We start from the raw sequence: 20,108 nt of genomic DNA, 5'->3' as shown, positions 1-20,108 counted from the left end.
CACACATCCTCACACACGATCACTTCACACACACTTTTTTCTCTAGCACAATCACACAACCATACACGCACAATCACACAAGCACACACGCAAAACACCCTCACCTTAGTGTGATTGTTAGTTTTAAGTTAGGCATTCGTAAGTTAGTTTTAGGTATTTTTTATTTACAAATTTACTTTTCTACTCGCTTCCGTCAACCTAAAAATGTTGTAAAATTTCTCAAACCTTTCCTACACTGGACTTTTCTTGTCACATTTACTTCACCATTTTTTGCTCAACTTCAAAACCGAAAAGCAAGGTTTGGGAAAGCTTTGATAAATTATCCTTTCAATATTGTCCATCTTCAATTTAGGAGACGGCATACTTTGACGATAGAAAAGCTGGAAATATAATTCTTTAATTTAGTATAATTAATGAAAATATTGTAAATACATGTCAAATTTTGTAACCGACTTTCCGCCCAATTTGGCGGCTGTTTTTAGAATAAACGTGCCTTCGGGCACCTATTTTTTTTTTTTTTTTTTGATACCAAATTTCAGTCTGCATCGAGTGCTGAGAGCGTGCGGACGTGTTTTCGAGAGCAGCACGCAGCGAGACAGCGCTTCCCCTACCGCGCCACGTCTGGACCCCCGCGGCGGCCTGTCCGTTTCTTCGCGCTTGCGCGGCTCTACTGTCTGCTTTGTTGTTTGTTAAGTTTCTTTGTATCTAATTTAATGTTACAATGACTGAACCCGAAGATATAATTAAGTTAAAAAACATGGAAACTATTAGTGTATCCGGCATGCCCACCAATCCGTCCATACCCGAAGATAAAGCCCTGAGGTGCATCGTGGATGAAATAAATCGCAATTTCAAGGTGATCTCGGAATTTATTTGCTCATCGAAAGACTCACTTAATAAAAGAGTCGAAGCGAGTATTGCGGCCAGTGGTTTACACTCTAACCTAAACGACATCTCACGACTATATACCATATCTGTTACCAATAATCGTACCAGCAACAATCTAGAAGAAAAAATCAAAGATACAATTGTCAATACCTTATGTGAAATGAAGACAGGCATACCAACTTATGCACAGATTGCTACCTCCAAATCAGCAAACGTTTCCCAACCAAACACTCGACCCCACAAAACTACACAAACATTTAAAGTTTTGGTATACCCAAATAACAACGCTAGAAATATTGATACTTCAGAGAAAACAAAAATTGCCTTGACTAAAACTATTAAACCAAAAGATTTAAACTTCAAAGTGGATAAAATTATTCCCATCCGAAATAACGGCATTTTGATTGAATCACCAAATAAAGAAATCGAACAACTAGTAAATAGTCCCCTGCTAGAAAACTCAAATCTCAACGCTAAAATGCCTAACAAAATCTTCCCAAAAATCCTTATTAAAGATGTGGCCAACACAATTGCCCAAGATACTTTGTCTAGCTGCTTAAAAGAAAATGTCGAGGAACAAATCACTCCCCCAGAAAACTGGTTAATACGTTTAAATAAATTCGGCGCCCCTAAAAATAACAGCACCTCTTGGATTGCAGAAATTCACCCGATAGTCTGGAAACTTCTTATCAACAAAGGCAAGCTATATTGTGAAGAGACCTGGACATCTTACAGAATCGAAAACTTCCTCAGGCTTGTAAAATGCTTCAACTGTCAACGACACGGGCATATAGCAAAAAACTGTCAGTCGGAAAATTGTTGTGGGTACTGTTCAAATAATGAACACAGCTCAAAAGATTGTCCGAATAAAACAACCACTGAGGCTCACAGATGCATCAACTGTATAAGAGCTAAATTTAGGGAAACAAGCCATCATACAGACAAGTCTGACTGCCCTATTTACAAATCCAAACTTGAACAATATATCAACAGCATCGACTATGGGGACTAACCTGAAACTTCTTCAAGCAAATCCCCAAAATTCAAGAAGTGCTACAATTCAAACGATTAACTATATCTTGGAGAAAAATGTTCAAGTTTCGTTTCTGCAGGAACCGTATACATATCAGAAATCACCCAACCTTTACGAGATACCAGGCCTACGCAACTTAAAACTAATTGCTAATAAAAGAGAAAAATTTCTAGCTTGTATTATCATAAACGATGATGAGTTAGGTGTAGTTTCTATCCCAAACTCGACCAATATTTTACTAGCCTCTTGTTCTTTGTTGATAAATCCAAACCAAGTTTTGATAGCTGCTTCGTCGTATTTTCCTCCGTCAAGAGAATTTGTGGAATGCCTAAATGAACTTCAACAACTCACCCAATTGGCCGGACAACTCCCACTACTGCTCTGTGGCGATTTTAATTGTAGGTCGGAGCTTTGGCACGACAAACTTTCAGATAATAATTCTCCTGCAATGGAGAACTTTATAATCGCTAACAATATGTGTATTTTTAACGACCCTAATAATCCACCTACTTTTGAAACCACAAACGGCGCAAGCTACATAGATCTTACAATTGGAAGCGAGTTCCTCCTAAACAAGATTCAAACATGGAAAACAGTGGACATCAACACCTCCGATCATAGAGCTATTACTTTCGAATTCAATGATAATTATAATCAAATTTTTCCGGAAGTCAATGCCTCGATGGATCAAAAAATCTGTAACTTTAACATCAAGAAAGCAGCACCCTTGTTGGAACAATTATCTACAGATTTAATCAATAAATATCCCATCCTAATTAGCCAAAATAAAATTGACCAATGCCTGGAAAAATTCTACTTTGAACTAGATAAAATTATTAGCTCGTGCTCTCGCGTCAAAAAGACTTTTAAGAACAGACCCACGTTTTGGAACGAACAAATTGAGGCCCTCAGAAGACAATATCTTAAGGCCAAAAAAGACCTTTACAAAAACAAAAACCCTGACTTAAAAGAAGCACTATACATTTCTATAAGTCAAGTAAAACAAAAATTTAAAGACAGAATAAAGCTGGATAAAGAAAAATCCTGGGAAAATTTTGTGAAGGAAGATTTAGCCCCTAACCCTTGGGGGGTAGTCTACAGAGCTGCTGCCGAAAAGTTCAAAAAAACAAACTTGTTGGGTGTCTTTGAAAATGACGGAGAAACTAGTCTAAACCCATCGGATGCTGCTAAACGACTTCTACATTCACTACTCCCTGACGATAACGAAGAAAACGAAACTCTGTCACAAAAAATTACTAGACAAGACTTTAACACAATTGAAATGACGTACAGATACAATATAGATGAGGTGACTAACACGGAACTTGAAATAATAATCAAAAACCTAAAAAAGAAAGCACCTGGACTGGATAAAATCGACGGCAACCTGACCAAAATAATGCACCCTAGTCTATCTAATTTTCTCTTACATATATACAACTCCTGCCTCCGGGCTAGTTACTTCCCAAAATGCTGGAAGATGGGAAATTTAGTGGTCATCCCGAAAGACTCAGGTGGAGATCCTAGTGACATAAAAAATTATCGACCTATTACACTTCTTAATGATTTGGGAAAAATTTTTGAAAAATTGATCAGAACGAGACTCTTTAAGAGCACAGACGTTTTTCACGCTGACAATCAATACGGTTTCTGTGTTGGTAAATCGTCCACTGACGCTCTGCAATTTTTCAAAAATCAGCTTCAAGCCTATAATCAAAAGTGCAAATACACTGCGGCTGTTTTTTTCGATATAAGCGGAGCCTTCGACAAATTTAGAAATGCCCTCCGTCAGCGAGACAACTTAGCTGGTGACAGGGTTGCGTTGAAAAAAGCAATCAGAGCAATTTTTACGTTTTTTAAAAAACTTAACTTTTTTATTTAAACTGTGACATTAATTGAATTTGTTTAGCAAATTTGTAGCAGTTACACTGGAACCGACCATCCGGCATCCAGTGCACGGGAATCTCAAACCCGACCTGGTGGTACAGAACCGGGAAGGGGTCTACGTGGTCGACGTCACAGTCCGCCACGAAGACGGGAATCTCCTTGCACAGGGACGGCAAGATAAGCTGGAGAAATATGAGGTACTGCTACCTATCCTCCAGGAACGGCTGGGAGCGCCGAGTGGAGAAGTCCTACCAATTGTGGTAGGAACGAGGGGGGCGATGCCTAAGGAGACGGTCAAAGCTCTCAAAAAGCTCAGAATAACCGACCGCCAGACGCTATTAACGATATCGCTAATAGCGCTGCGTATGTCCGTGAAAATATATCACACATTCATGGACTACGCAAACCCCCGCCCTCGGCCTGGTGGGGGAGCCAATTACCCCCACAGGTAAAATCTCTTGACCAACTAGCTCACTGACTAATTTTAAACTGTCTCGTCTTACTTGTTTTACACGTGCTTTGTGGCGGGGCCATTTACACCCCGTCGCAACACAATCTGTAAATATTCGTGTATGTCTGTTTATGTCTTTATTTATTATTTTAAACAGATTATGGCCACGGTCTCGGCCAACCAATAAAAGTCAGTGATGCGAGTCGCAATGCGGAGCAAGAGACCTAGGCGTGAAAATATTGCTGGCATGCGGCGCCGGAGCCGGTCATCTGCTAAGGGGAGCAATGGCCGGGCGATACCTCCACGTGGTTCCCTGTGGGTGGCCCGTCGAGGACGGTGACCAGCGAAATTCCGTAAGGAACTCCGGTTAAAGATTTTTCCAAGCCTGTACACGGGATTCCCTTGGAACAAGTAAAGTGTGGTTCTCTCGAGAGGGCCCAGGTCAGGAGTTCGCAATAGCGGGCTGCAAGAGTTCATGCTGGGCTACAGTGTCAGGACGAAGAGAGGGTAGTGATCACAAAATCAAGTGAATAGCTACCCTCCGCCTGGCACCACAAGACAATAACATGGGGTACGACAGCTCTTCTGTCGAAAGTTCGGGCACACCCCTAATTAGTGACGCGCATGAATGGATTAACGACGGACGTGTTTCTCGCTCGTTGGTGTAAAACATAGCCTAAAAATCGGTTTTGGCACGTTTTTCGTAGCTCCGCTGCGAGGGGGCACCTTCTGGGGGCTACGTGTGTGTTTAATTGTGCTTGTGAATTCTGGTCGGTAAATTTTTACTTTAGCTACTTCTGGATTTTTGAAAATTTTTTTTTTGCATTTTGCTTTAAAAAGCCTCTAGATCAAAGATATGACCATGAAAGTTTGTGCAAATGCCCCGTTTTCGAAAAATTCGACTTTGAATGACCTTGACCTAGACTTTTTAAATTTTATTAACACTCTAATAAATGATATTAACCGTAAATATAACTATAAATGAGGCAAGGCGCCTACAGATGATAGCCCGCAGGCTGGGGCTTCGCCCCAGCGACCTAAAAATAAACATACCCCACGGACGATTAAACTCGAAAGCGTGGAACTCGAAACGTGGAATAGTGGTTTTTATGGAACTATGTTGCGCGTGGCTGGGGCTTCGCCCCAGTTAACTAAAAGGAAACATACCCCACGACCAATTAAACTCGAAAACGTAGAACTCGACACGTGGAACAGTGTTTTTTATGGAGCTAGGGTGCCGTACAGTTCGTGGCCGGAGGCTGGGGCTGCGCACCAGCTAACTAAAAGGAAATACACACCACGATTGGTAAATTAACCTCAAGAACGTAGCACTCACAAAAAAATACCTTGTTCACCACTAGTAAGTAAAATAGTAATGGAGTGGTGTTGTTGGTAAATTGCATGAAGGGAAATGCGGGAATGCATCCCCACTTCCGTCAATCAGCCAATCAGAGCACAGAGACATAAATTCAAATTGCAAAATATGAAAAAATACACCTACTTTTTAATGAAAAAGGTATAATACGTCATTTAAATTCATTCTGGGAATACCCGAAGGTGTTATAATCATAACAAACACGCAGGTGCGATTCTTACCTGTTGAAGCTAAACAATAACAACCAATCAGAAATAAGCACACGCAACGCATGCACACCCTGGTGGCGAACGTTGTATCCCTTAAAATCAACAAAAATGGCGATTCAAGTGAAATGAGTGAAAATAAAAATTATTTTTGTAATGTTATTTTCAATTTGCACAAGAAAATTCATAGTGTACGGTCATCAGGGCACTCAGAGGAATCGTTTGGCGTAAGTTTCAGCTTGAAAATCCAGAAGTAGTTAAAGTAAAAAATTACCTTCTGGTCTTTGACAATTGCCGGGTACGAACGTGTTTCTCGCTCGTTGTGAAGAACATAACCTAAAAATCGGTTTAGACACGTGTTTCGTTGCTCCGATGCAAGGGGGTACCTTCCTGGAGTGTGCTAGTGAATTTTTCTGGACTTTTTTCGGGACTTAGAAAAATTTTTTCGTGTGAATTTTGGGTGACTCGAAAAAATCGTCTCAGGACATCGGGAATCGGTCCTGAGGGTTCGTCTAGGGTTCATTCGGGATAATTTTTTATTGTTTGGAAAAATTTTTTTGTGTTTATTTATATTCTTGGACTTAGTCCCACTCGGGAATAGAATAGTTTTTGTTAAACGGCGTTTTGGATATTAATCCTTTAAATAGTATATCTGTTGTTTAATTTTGTTTTTTTTGAATACACAATGGGAACAAGAAGAAGCAGTATGCTTGGCAAAAGGTCAAGGGTCGACGACGAAGAAAGTGATGAAGAGATGGACGAAGTGGAGGATATAAAAACGATCAAGGACGACCTTCGGAAAATTCTTTTTTGCGAGGCTAATAAATGTAGTAAAGCCACAATTGAACAGATATTGAACAAGTTCGAAGACTTGGAACGGGTGACGATACGACTTATTAAAGACAACAGTTTTCTGAAAGGAAGAATTAAGGAAATGAAGATGAACAATACCACTGGAGAGGAGAAAAGATATCAAAGGGAGAAAGGAATGGTAGTGCCCGTAAATAAAAACGTGATGAAAAGTTATGCTATAGTAGTGAAAGGTAAGGATGAGAGCGAGAGCGTCTCCAAAATAAAAGAAAAATTAATGAGAGTGGAAACGGACATCAAAATTCAGGCGATGAGGCAATCGAGAGCAGGTGGTCTGATTATTGAGACCACCAATGAAAAGGACCTGAACAAGATAAAGGACTAGATAAAAGAACAGAAACAGGACTGGACGATCGAAGAGGCGAGGAGAAGAGACCCAACATTGATGGTGTATGACGTACCAGAAAAAATGGGTAATGAGGAATTGGCAAAAGAAGTATATAAAAAGAACATGGCCGCGTTGATGGGAGAGGAGGAATTTATAAGGGAATTTAGGGTAGTAAGTAAAAGAAACTGTGAAAAGGGTGAAAAGGGCAAAAAAGGGTCAGAGAATGGAAATGAGAATATTATGATCGGTGCGTCGCCACGAGTTTGCAAGTTGTTGCTTGTAGCAAGGGACGGGTCTACATAGGGTGGACAAACCTAAAATTAAAATAGTGGTTTAGTGTTTTGAGGTGTCATAAATATTACGAATATGGCCACAACTTAGAGAACTGTAAGGCTAAGAATACGGTTTGTAGAAGGTGTAGTGAAGAAGGTCACCAGGTTAAAGATTGCAAGAAAACTTTGGAAGTTTGCCGTAACTATAGGCGCGCGGGTAGAGAATATGGGCATTCGATGCTATCGGCTAATTGTCCTGAGATTTCGGAGAAACTCAGATTAGTTAAGGAGAGACAGCAGATTCAGGGATGAAGGCTATACAGGTAAATTGCCAGAGGAGCAACAGTGTGATGTGCGATCTTGTAGTATGTATGCTAGAAAATTATATAATGATTGCATTAGTACAAGAGCCGTATATTAGGGAAGGGTATGTGTGTGGATTGCCTGAGGGTATGAAAGTGTTTGTATCCAAGGAAGTGCTGCCTGCAGCTGTAGTAATTGTAAACTGTAAAAGCATGGAAGGGGTGCAAATGGAAATAGATGTAGAGGGAGAGAGTAAAGGAGTATGTGTAAGTGTTGCATGTGATATTGGGGATTTTTGTGTGGCGTCCGTGTATTGTAGGTACTGTGATGATCACGGTATTTATAATTTAATCTATTAATCAGCGCAAATTATTAGAAGTCATTTTAAAATTTGAGCTTCCTTACAACACCGTTCAATTTCAACAAATTTAATTCTTGAATCTTACAACATAGACACAAAATCCGATCTAATATCAAGCTTGAATAATTCGTTTAATGTAGAAAAGAAACAAATCTCTCTCTCTGATAAACCTCCTCCTAAAGACTTCAAAATCCTCAAAAGCTTAAAAGACAAAATAACTTCCAATAACCTAGTTTTTTCTAAAGCAGACAAAGGTAACACAGTTGTAATCTTAGATAAAGAAGCTTATACTACCAAAGTCTTGGAGTTTTTGGAGAGCGGAAGTTTTAAACTACTTAAAGGGGACCCAACAACTAAATTTACATCAATACTCAAGTCAGTTCTCTCTTCTACCTCCCACACTTTAGAATTTTTCAACTACAATAAATACAGCTTAATACCTATGAATCCTGCCACCCCCAGATTGTATGGCCTCCCGAAAATTCATAAACCAAACTGCCCCATCAGACCAGTTGTGTCTTTCACCAATTCACCTTGCCATAAACTAGCACCTTTCTTGAACAATGTCATAAGAAAATCAATCAATTTTAACAACACTTTTTCCATCAAAAATTCAAAAGACCTATGTGACAAGATAAAAGATTTAGTAATACCGTCCAACAGTTTTTTAGTATCCTTTGATGTTTCTAACCTCTTCCCGTCAATTCCTCCTTCAGAATGCGTTTCAATTTTAAGAAATTTTCTTTTGGATTCAAAATTAAATATTACTTACTCTTCAGACCTTTTAACTTTAACCGAATTAGTAACAAGACAAAACTTTTTTCAATTTAACAACCAATTTTTTGAACAAACATCCGGTCTAGCCATGGGTTCTTCTTTATCACCCCTTCTAGCTGAACTGTTTATGAACAACTTGGAACAAAAGATCTTATCCCACAAGTTAGCAGACCAAGTATTCTTTTGGCATAGATATGTCGATGACGTCTTGGTTCTTTTTGAAGGTTCCGAAACCGATTTATCTAATCTTCTTAATTTCATTAACACAATCCATCCCTCAATTAAATTCACCTTAGAAATCGAACAAAACAATAAATTACCCTTTTTAGATTTGCTGATTATTAGACACAACAATCATTTAGAGTTTGAAATTTTTAGAAAACCTACCACCACAGATACTTTGATTCCGTTCGATTCTCACTCACCATATCAATATAAGTTCGCAGCATTCAATTCATTTTTTCATAGACTTTTTAATTTACCCCTGACCCCAAGAGCCTTCAAAAAGGAGAAAGACACCATCTTTCAAATTGGCGTCAATAACGGTTTTCCTCCATATTTAATCCAAAAAATCTTTAATTAATTTGAAATTAAATTCTCTCGCACTTTTCATTTAATAAACTCCAATCGGGAAGAGGTCCGTTTTTGTCATTCTTTACCATACATAGGTCCATTCTCAAGTAAACTAACATCTTTATTTAGAAAACATGACATAAAAGTGATTTTTAGCCGTGGCAACGACCTTTCTTCCTCTCTGGTAAAAAAACAAAGACAAAATAATCATAGGTAACCACTCAGGAGTCTATAAATTAACTTGTGAAGACTGTAACGCTTTCTATATAGGCCAGACAGGTAGAAAGATCATTACCAGGGTCCTAGAACATAAAGGATACATGGTGAAAGAAATTCGAGAAAAAACGAACCCACCCTTTAAAACAAAATCTGAATTTTCGGACCATCTATTAAATAACCAACATTTTTGCAATTTTAACAACTTTGAAGTTTTACACATATGCAACAAAAGCCGCAAACTCAACAATCTAGAAATATTGGAAATTTACAAACATCTTTCTCTTCACAACTCCACTTGCGTGAATGAACAAACCAATTTTAACAAACCCTTATTAAATAATTTCTTCAATATATCATAACTTGACAATCTACTTTTCAACATGTTCCAAATCTCGTTATAATTATTCTAGTTTTGCAAAATTGTTTTTCTAAATTTTGATATTTTACAGATCCCTCTTTTAACCTTCTACTTTCTCCGTTAGAGGGCGGAGTTTCATTGTACAATTTTTTAAGTCATTCATTTTGTAGTTCCTTTTACATTTCACTTTTCAACTCGACAAGATGTAACCTTCCTTCTTTTTGAAAAATTTTATTAATTTGTAACTTTTTTATTGTTTTGTTCTTAAAAAACACGTAAATGTAAATTCTTACGTAGTTTTATCCTGTGTTTTTTAAAATGTTTTGGTGAGTACTCTTATCAACCACAATATTAGTTATACAACAACCCTCTTTTTTCATGTATAGACTGCTGATGATGGTATAAATAAATACCGAAACTAGTCCAATTCCTTCTCTTTATTTCCACTTTGGTTAGGCTTGGACTTTAAGTTATCCATTTATTCAATTTGAAATTTAATTCAACTTATTTAGCATTAAAAGCATGTTAGCATTAAAATGTTTAGAAATTATCGTTCCCACGAGAATTTTCCAAGAACCGTAAAATCGTTACAAATCACCAGATTGGGTGGTCAAAAAGCCATGTGTTTAACAAGTAGATATGCAAAGATAAGGGAGTTGGCGACGGCCTGACGGTGCAGTCCAGGCGTTCAGCTAATTCAATAGTTTTCTCACAAAATAATAATTAATTTAGATTTGTTCAAATAGCCAAAATTAAGTGATGAAACTGTAAAAAAAATCCAAGACTTTTGCTTAGCAAATAACAAGTTACGGTTAGATAGAAGTAAATTCATTAGTCATTCTAAATCACCAAAAAATGATCAGTAAATAACTCGAGAAAGAGAGAGAGAGAAAAAGTAATTTCATTTTATTTAAAATAAAATCTTAATAACATAGTCTAGCAAATATTGAGATTTTAGGCAGTGTTCTTCAGTCAGCAAATAAAACTTAGAAATTCATGACATTTTATTAATAATTAACAAATGGTCTTAAAAACTTCAAAAACGAATTGGTCGGTTGGAATGCATGTCTGTTAAATAGATTAGAAAAGCCAAAACGACGCTGGTCAAGTGTTGCTTTTATCGGGGGTGTTGACGAATTCGTTACAGAACAGAGCTTCTAGAAGAATATCAAATTACATGCACACATGTGCATTCCTTTAAATAGAAATTACAGAGTAATTAACGATATCTTTGTCATATCAAAATCAGATTACAAAACCAGTAGCTTAGAGAGACACGGGAAATGTTTCTGAAAATTTGGATGTAAAATTTAACCCTATATTTACGTCGCAGCGGTCGGAATTCGGATGTATAAATCATTTTATTTAATTAAATTATTGTAAGCAAATATTGCGTGACACGATTGCTGCTCCATTACTAATATAATTCTAAGAGGAAAGTAGACAGGAAAATCCCTAAGGAAATTCGGAAAAAAAAACGCGAAAATGTTAAAATAGTACCGGTGAAGTACTGGGAGCGACATCTAACGAAGGGTAGTACGACCAAAATTGCAGTTTCCTCACGGGGTTCTTCCATATATTTTCTGTATTATTTAAACAAACAAAATTGGTTGTCACAAAATTTACTCCCTTGAGTTCCGAAAACAACTTCAGACCTAACAACAACCAATTTTGGAGTTTAATTTCTCTTCCAGGATATTTGGGGTAATTCCATACTGTTATTGTATTGTATCCATGTTAGATCAACGATTACCGAATTGATGTTTAATAATAATGAAATTGCCTATCGGAAAACACCCCAAATGTTAAATTAATAATATTAAGAAAATTAAACGAGGTTTGATCAAATGCCAAGACGTCATAAGAGTCAAATTTGCATAATTCCGCACATGTGGAAACTACTTAACAAGAGAAGGGGGGTAAGCGAGTTAGCGTAGCTTACGCAAGTTTAGTCCTTGGTTTTGAGGGGGATTCGATTTTTGACTTCCTTCGGAGTTAGTCGATTTCGAGCTGCATTTTAAATTTTTATAAATTTAAGCCTAGTCTTCTAAGTGTCTAAGTGAACTTAATTTTAATTTTTAAATAAATAAATTTAAGTTTTTTAATTAAGTGATTAGTGGGATAAGTTTAAAAACAAATCTTATTGGTGTTAGTGCGATTAACGCGTGCTGCGAGCCGTAACCCCTGAGGAACACCAAACGACGCCTAAGTTGAAGGATTAAAATTTTCTAGGTAGGCCCTCAAAAGGATTAATAAATTTTTATTCATTTAATATTATAATATTAAATCATTTAAGTCATTTCGAAATAGTGATCATTATCATTCATTTCATAAATTCTCTCGTAACCACCAAGTTATTAGTCATCGGAAATGCCGAAAAGACCAGTAATTATTTAAATTCTTGTGCTTCGTACTACGTCAGCTATATAAATTTTAAATAAATCGTTTTCAACTTAAAATAACACGCAACAAACAATTTCATATTTTTCAATTCAACCATCACACCTTTAAATTACAATATTAAAAGTTCTTTATTTTCTTTGCTTCTAACTTATAAATCTGTTACGACAAATTTGAGTGAAACGGCATCAAACAAATATTCAACTACAACAAATGTCTAAATCCAAAACCCACGGTGCTATTCAAACTGTTGTACACAGATAATTTAAGGTTGCATACACCCAAATATTACGAAATAGGATTTGTTGCTAGTTAAGGATAGGTTTAGAGTAGAACGATTTCTGTTCCGCAACGCGTTAGGCGATAAAGCAAAAGAGTGTTTCTCTTTTGTGCAAAGATCAGAAATTACAGGCTCGTGAGTTGGCCAGCTCCATGGGAAGAGTCGTAGTCCCCGGGGCCGCTCTTCCCCAACTTTAACAAGGTCTAAGACACGGTGGTAGGTCGTAGTTTCCGCCCGTTGTACTTAGAATGGACGTTGTAATTCCCGTCCCAACGGCAAGTACTTCCACGTACTTGCAGGCCGTACTTGCAGGCTACTACGGACGATCGAGCAGACATAATCATCCGTGGTTATCTGTAATAAACTGATATCGCGAAATGGCAAAGTTCTGGACAAGTCTTTGTCAAAGCTCGTGTACGTGAAACCCGTAAAGAGAAATTATTTCTACATTTATTCAGATTGTTTTGTAAAAGCTTGTGTGTCCGGGTTGTATTCGGAATTCATTCTAGGTGTTGATCACCTGACTTTTACCGGAGACGGAATTTCGGCACTAGGGCGCAAAATTCAATGCGATGCACGTATCAAAGATTCCGCGAGCATGTTATAATCCGCCTTTGGTACAAGTAATTTAGAAACGCGTTGTCAATTGCCTGGATCATATGAGTTCGAACAATATCATCTGAAACGTAGGTTAATTTATTTGGACATTATCGAATTAAATTAATTCATGTTAAATATTAATGTCATATTAATAAAACTTTTTCGTATCACTCAGCAACTTCGAAACTATTTACTTGGAATTTCAAACGAATTGTGGTTACGACTCTGAGGTATGTTTTGACGACATTACCATACAAACACAAATAACAATTGGCCAAATTTGATCAAACTTTCATAACCATTGATTATTGTAATCCATCCAACGGAATATTCATTCTTCTTGTAATAAATAACTTTGGAGGAAACTTGTGGTTTAAATTTCTTCTCCCATGCGTTTTGACACTACTTTGAATCCAGACTTGTGTTACGGAAAAATTCTGAACACTTTCGGATAGGAATTAAAATCAACATCTCTATTAACACTATAGGGGTGATATCGGATGCCAAACAGACACAACGTAGGTAAGTGAAAGAAACCTTGTGGAAATTAATTAACTAGACGAGCTAAATAATTTCGAGAACCAAAAGTAAGTAAGTTGTAAATAATTTAAATATCAAGCAACCATCATTCACGGTCTCACTACAGTACGGTTGCGATTTGCGGCCATATCTGGATTGGATGACGGGTGTGAAAGAAAAATGTGCGGATATACCTCTTTTAATTGGAATGGATGCCAATGCAGTCTCTCCCTTGTGGCACAGTAAAATACATCGACAGGAAGGGGGCGAAAAGGAGGCTCGGGGTAAACGCCTTGAGGACCACGTGGCTCAAGAAGAGTTTTTAGTCTTGAATCAACCAAGCCAATGTTACACGTTTAGTGGGCCCATGGGAGAATCGGACATTGATGTAACGATCTGCAACAGAGAATGGATGGATAAGTATGAAACGTGTTGGGAAGTGAATGAAGAATGGGGTTGTAGTGACCATAACTGTATAGTAATGTATGTGAATGGGAGAGAGGCAAGAGAATGTATGAGGAAAACGAAAAAGAAAAAGTGGAGAATGAATGGGGTAGACTGGGAAAAATTTAAGGATAAGCTACACGCTGTTAGGGATACAGTTCTCTATAATAGGGAAACAATTAATGGAAAAGTATACCTCTTGGAGACCTGGATCGAAACTGCCATACAGGAAGCAACGATTAAAATTAATGTGGGTTCTCGTGAAGTTCGTTGGTGGACTGACGAGTTAGGCTGTCTACAAGCAGCTGCCAGCAAGGCAAGGAAAGGATGGCAAAGGTCTCGCAAACGAGCCGATAATGAAGCCACAAACGTGTTGCTGCAAGAGGAGTTTAGAAGAGCTTCTGCTCTGTACAAAAAAAGATTAAAGAAGAATAAGTTCCAACAGTGGCAGGAACTGGTTGGCTCAATTGGCTGCAGTGATCCATGGGGGGAGGTATACAAAATTTGTAAGGGCGGTAAAGGCGATAGGGGGTTATCGGTCGTGCGAAAAGGCGGTGTTTTGACCAAATCGTGGAAAGAGACAGTAGAAGTTTTGTTGGATGAGTTTTTCCCAGACGACAGTGTGGATGGAAACAATGAAGAGGAAGATGAGGTGTGTTGTGTGAGTGGAGAAGAAAGACCTAAGAAAATTGAAGAATGGGAAGTGAATGCAAGCATCCAAAGAATGAATGGTAAAAAATCCCCTGGAATGGATGAGGTTACTCCAGAAATGGTGAAAGTTATATGGATGTGCCTGAAAGAGGAACTGATTGAGCTGTATAATGAGTGCGTGAGAATGGAGTATTTTCCAGTGAGATGTAAGAAAGCGAGAGAGGTATTGTTGTTGAAAGGGAGTGACAAGGACAGGACACTTCCCAGGTCATACAGGGCGATATGCCTCCTGCCTGTTTTTGGGAAGGTCCTTGAGACAATGGTGGTAGAAAGGTTGCAAGGAAAAATTGAGAATATGAGTTCAAATAGGCAGTATGGATTTAAGAAAGGGATGGGAACGGAAGACGCATGGATGAGGGTTAAAAATGTAGTTGCAGGTAGCGAGAAAAAGTTTGTCATGGGTCTGTTTGTGGGCTTTAAGGGCGCTTTTGATAATTTAAGATGGAATGTGGTGTTGAAACGCATAAAAGAAGCGGGATGTCTGGAGTACGGCTTATGGAAGAGTTATTTTTGTGATAGGAAGGTGTGTGCAGAAGGAGAAGGAAGGGAAATATGGAAACAAGTGTGGAAGGGATACCCGCAGGGATCTATATGTGGTCCCTCGGTGTGGAACATGATGACGGATGAATTGCTGAATGATATTGAGAATTTAAATGTGGAAGCAGTTGCCTATGCCGATGATGTGTTGTGTCTGTTAGAAGGCTTGGTAGAGCGGAAATTGAAGCAAAAGGAACAGAAGTGAGTGTTGTAATTGAAAAGTGGGGTCGCAAGGTTGGTGTGGATGTGTCTGAAGACAAAACGGTAATGATGTTGCAGTATACCCGATTTAGTTCGATGTCCACCAGAATTAAGACAACTGTTAACGGGAGGCGACCATGTTGCAGTTAACTATAGAGAACACGTTCGTTCGGCAAACAGCATTTTCGCAATGGCGTCTTTCAAAGCCAAAATTCCTGATGACAACAAGGTGCTTAGAGCTTTAACGTTTGTGGGCAAATATACCATTTCTTACAACCAATTGCTTCGCAAGAAAATCGACAACCTAGACAAGGAAATTACTACTTCTTAGATGCTGAAGATGCTATTGAGAGACGCATAGCATTTATAGGAGACAGAGTGCGAGCAGAAACGATTACACAACTTGAAAATTTATTCAGACGCGTAAATCCGTGGATTGTTTCATACACGACCACGAAAGAAGTGGTGCAACGAAAACGACGCGAAATTGCAAATAATGAAGTTCAAAATATAATTATTGCCTTCAAGGAACGAATGACTGAAAATTTGAGGAACCACAATTTACCAACCAGCAGAAGCGACATTGCAGCAGTTTTTGAAGGGGACGAACCACCGTTTGTGGTAGATTTAGTAATTTACGAAAAAAATACGGGCCACCGAAATGAGTTGAAGAACTTAAATCGGTTGGCGGACCCCATGGTATATCCGCTATTGTTTCCATATGGTGACTTCGGCTTCGATATGAATTTAACCCATACTAATGGCGGTAATCGGCCAAATGAAAATAACGAAGAAAGACACACTGAAGGAGAAGATGATCAAAATCAGAGAAGAGATACCCGAAATAAAGTTACGATTAGAGAATTCTATCGATACAGATTACAAGTCCGGGATCATTTTTCCATTTTACATAATAGTGGAAAACTGTTTCAGCAGTACATTGTAGACGCATGGGTCCGGGCTGAGTCGGACTATTTATGGTATATCAAACAAAACCAACTCAAACTTCGAATAGCTGATTATACATCAATCCAACGATACTTGGAAGGTAGAGCTGCTAGAGAGAATGCGAGAATTGGTAAAATTACAATCTTACCAGCAGCGTGTGTCAATAGTCCACGTCAAAACAGAAGAACATACTTGGATGCCATGACACTAGTGGCTCGACATGGAAAACCTGATCTTTTCATAACAGTAATATGCAATCCTAAATGGCCCGAAATCCAGCGGAACTTAGATTACAAGCAGAAATATGAACATAGGCCTGATCTTGTCTGCAGACTTTTCCACACCAAACTTTTAGATCTAATTGATGAAATCGCGAACGGTAAAATTTTTGGAGTTGTACTAAACTATATGTATAGTATGGAATTTAAGACCGGAAGATAAATTAAATACAGAAGAGTTAGTAGACTCGGCGGTTACAGCTTTTATACCAGATCAAGACACCGAAGCACGTATGTTTATGTTGGTAAAAAAACATTTGATACACCGACCTTGTGGAATCAACACCCGTCCTGATGCCCCCTGTATGAAAAATGGCAGCTGTAGTAAATATTATCCCAAAAGATTTTGTGAAAACACTATAATGTTGGGCGACAATCCTCTTCGACAACCGGACTATCGAAGACCAAATGACGAAAGAACAATAGATTTTGAAGGTACAGCAATCGATAACCGACGGATTGTTCCCCATAATAAATATTTGTGTGCTCGGTATGATTACCACATTAACGTGGAATGTTGCGGTTCAATTTATACCATTAAATATTTGCATAAGTATGTACAGAAAGGAGCTGACTACATTACAGTACAAGCACAAAATCAAAGACCAAATGACCAGGGAGTAATAGATTGGGACGAAGTACGTCAGTATCAAAACTATCGTTATGTTAGCTCTACAGAAGCTGCATGGAGGCTATTTCAATTCGTACTCAGTGATAGGTCACATTCGGTAGTAGTTTTGCCGGTTCATTTACCGATTGAACAGGATATTATGTTTGATGAGAATGACGACGTTGAAAGGATAGAAGAACTGACCCGAAAAGCGTCCAAGTTAATGACATGGTTTGAAGTCAATCGCACCAATCCCGAAGCACAAAACTACAAATATGCCGACATTCCGGAATATTACACTTGGGATAATAAGAATTCAAAATGGAACGAAAGGAGGAAAATGAGTAAAACCATTGGAACCTTGGCCGAAGTAAGCTATCGAGAGGGAGAACGTTATTACCTTAGACTACTATTAAAAATTAGTCGTGGAGCTACTTCGTACGAGGACTTGAAGATGGTTAATGGGCGAATTATGGAAACCTTTGAAGCCGCTTGTAGACAATTGCATTTACTTGACGACAGCAATACATATGATGAAGCGGTAAATAAAATTGTCTTCACTAAACGTCCCTTCGAAGTGAGAGAGCTGTTTGCACTGAGCATAGTATGCATGATCAACGAAGGCGCCGACATGACTTTTGTGGCCAATAAGTTACAAGAAATACAAGAACTATATGATCGAAGATTTTCAACGGCGCCACGGGGACAATGCAGAAATTGGACAACAAAAAGCTTTATATCATATTAAAATGTATTTCCAACGTAGTAACTTGCCAACTATTCCGTCTTTGTCAGATTTAGGGTTGACTGAAATAACACTTGATGAAAATCTTCTGCGATCAGTGCCCCTTACATTTGGTGAGCTTATACAAAATATTGAGAGAAACACAGTTGTACAGGACGACGATCAAGATTTAAACGAAGCTGTAGAAGGATTAAATCGTGACCAAGTAAAGGCGTATAATACCATAATTTCCGCTTTAGAAGAATACGTACAAACTGGACAAACGGCAAACAATGTTTTTTAAACTTTGTTTTTTTAAACTCTGTTTATTTAGTTTCCACGCCAAGGAAATCCAACAAGAAGTTAATGTTTTTTATATCGATGGACCTGGAGGAACCGAGAAGACATACCTTTAGAATGTGTTACAACGTGTAACAAGAGAACGACTTCATAAATCTTATATTGCAATGGCATGGACTGGGATGGCGGCGACTTTACTGAAACAAGGAAAAACCGTACACATGTCTTTTCGGTTGCCATTAGTTTTGACAGACGAAGTACGACGTTCACGAAGTACGACACTCAAAATTATTATTTTGTTGTACGACGTTTATTTGCAGTTGCTGCCGACTGCGACAAGCTACAGCCTTCATTTGACTTTGTACATAGTACAAACGAAGTACGACGATCACGAAGTACGGCGCTTAAAATAATTTTGTTTTTAGTTATTAATTTTTTAATAACTGTGCGCTTCGGCAGGCGTCGCCTGTGGAGCTATGTCAGTGCAACGGTGCGCGCATCCAATACCGAGCGACTGCCTCGATCGGTGTCGCGCTGGTATATATATGGTAATGGTGTGTGTTGATGCGTGGAGTGAGGCGATATGAACGGTGTAACGGTTTAGTCGAAGTTTATCATAAATGACGACGACAAAACGACCGAGTATGTATACGTTCTGCATTTGCTTCCAATTTATCGACGTTTATCGCACATTTCCACTATTTGAATGCGAATAGGGCTTTGCTTGCGAGATTGCTTTATTTTGTGATTTTGTGGCTTGCCCGGTTGCCTCACAGCGAGGTTACGGATGCGGCAAAACGTATTCTCTTACGTTGGCGGTCAAACGTTGGTGAACTAACAAATGTTTGTGATTTAAACAAACAAAAATAATTAATGCGTCAATTTACTTTCTAGTATCCGAGCGTGTATATATATATATATATATATATATATATATATATATATATACACATGTGATTTAAACAAACAAAAATAATTAATGCGTCAACTTACTTTCTAGTATCCGAGCGAGTGTATATATATATATATATATATATATATATATATATATATATATATATATATATATTATTTAATTAATACAAAACATTAATACAAAAACTCGCAGCATGCGTTGAATTTTTTACGCATTTCTTAGCTAGTGCGTATGGCTAGTACACAATTTTGGCATTGTATTGTTGGTTGCCTACTAAACCAGAATTCATAACCTGACATTTTTTTCGTTCGCGCCAGTTTCCACCAAAACGAGCTTGGTTTTTGTGTGATTTTCTGTGGTTGTTGCTTCTGATTTCCGAACATAAAAAAACAGTATTTTTCAATACTAAATTTCATGTTTTCTTGATTTGGAATCATGGTGTATACCAGTGAACAAAAAGCCTTTTTGTTGGAAAGTTATTTCCGAAATGGAGAGTAAGTGAACGGTGTTTGGAAATATTCAATTCAACCGTGCCTGGAGGAGTTTCGAGAAGCTTTTCCTGAGGTTGTTATCGTCTATGAAGAATTTAAAAACACTTTTCACCGAAATGTGAACTTGTTTCGTGGAACTGCGTCCATCTCGCATAAAGAAGGTAGTGGAAGACCAACTGAGCGAACAGAAGAAGTTATTCAGCTACGCAGGAAATTTTGGAGCAAGACCCAAAAACATCGATTAAACA

At 38.1% G+C, this 20,108-nt stretch overlaps 1 protein-coding gene and 1 long non-coding RNA gene across 2 annotated transcripts in view; one reads left to right on the top strand and one right to left on the bottom strand.

Moving 5' to 3' along the window:
* LOC103312347 (B-cell lymphoma 3 protein) overlaps positions 1–20,108 on the bottom strand; it is a 467,353-nt gene that overhangs the window by 361,397 nt on the left and 85,848 nt on the right. The window lies entirely within an intron of this gene.
* Positions 8,124–10,394, top strand: LOC135267308 (uncharacterized). Its single transcript, XR_010335728.1, has 2 exons — positions 8,124–10,227; positions 10,288–10,394. It is a non-coding gene; the product is annotated as an uncharacterized LOC135267308 (long non-coding RNA).

Source organism: Tribolium castaneum, chromosome 11, assembly GCF_031307605.1.
Source record: "Tribolium castaneum strain GA2 chromosome 11, icTriCast1.1, whole genome shotgun sequence".
Taxonomy (NCBI): domain Eukaryota; kingdom Metazoa; phylum Arthropoda; class Insecta; order Coleoptera; family Tenebrionidae; genus Tribolium; species Tribolium castaneum.
Note: the sequence above shows the minus strand (reverse complement) of the source record. Positions and strands in the feature narration are given on the sequence as shown.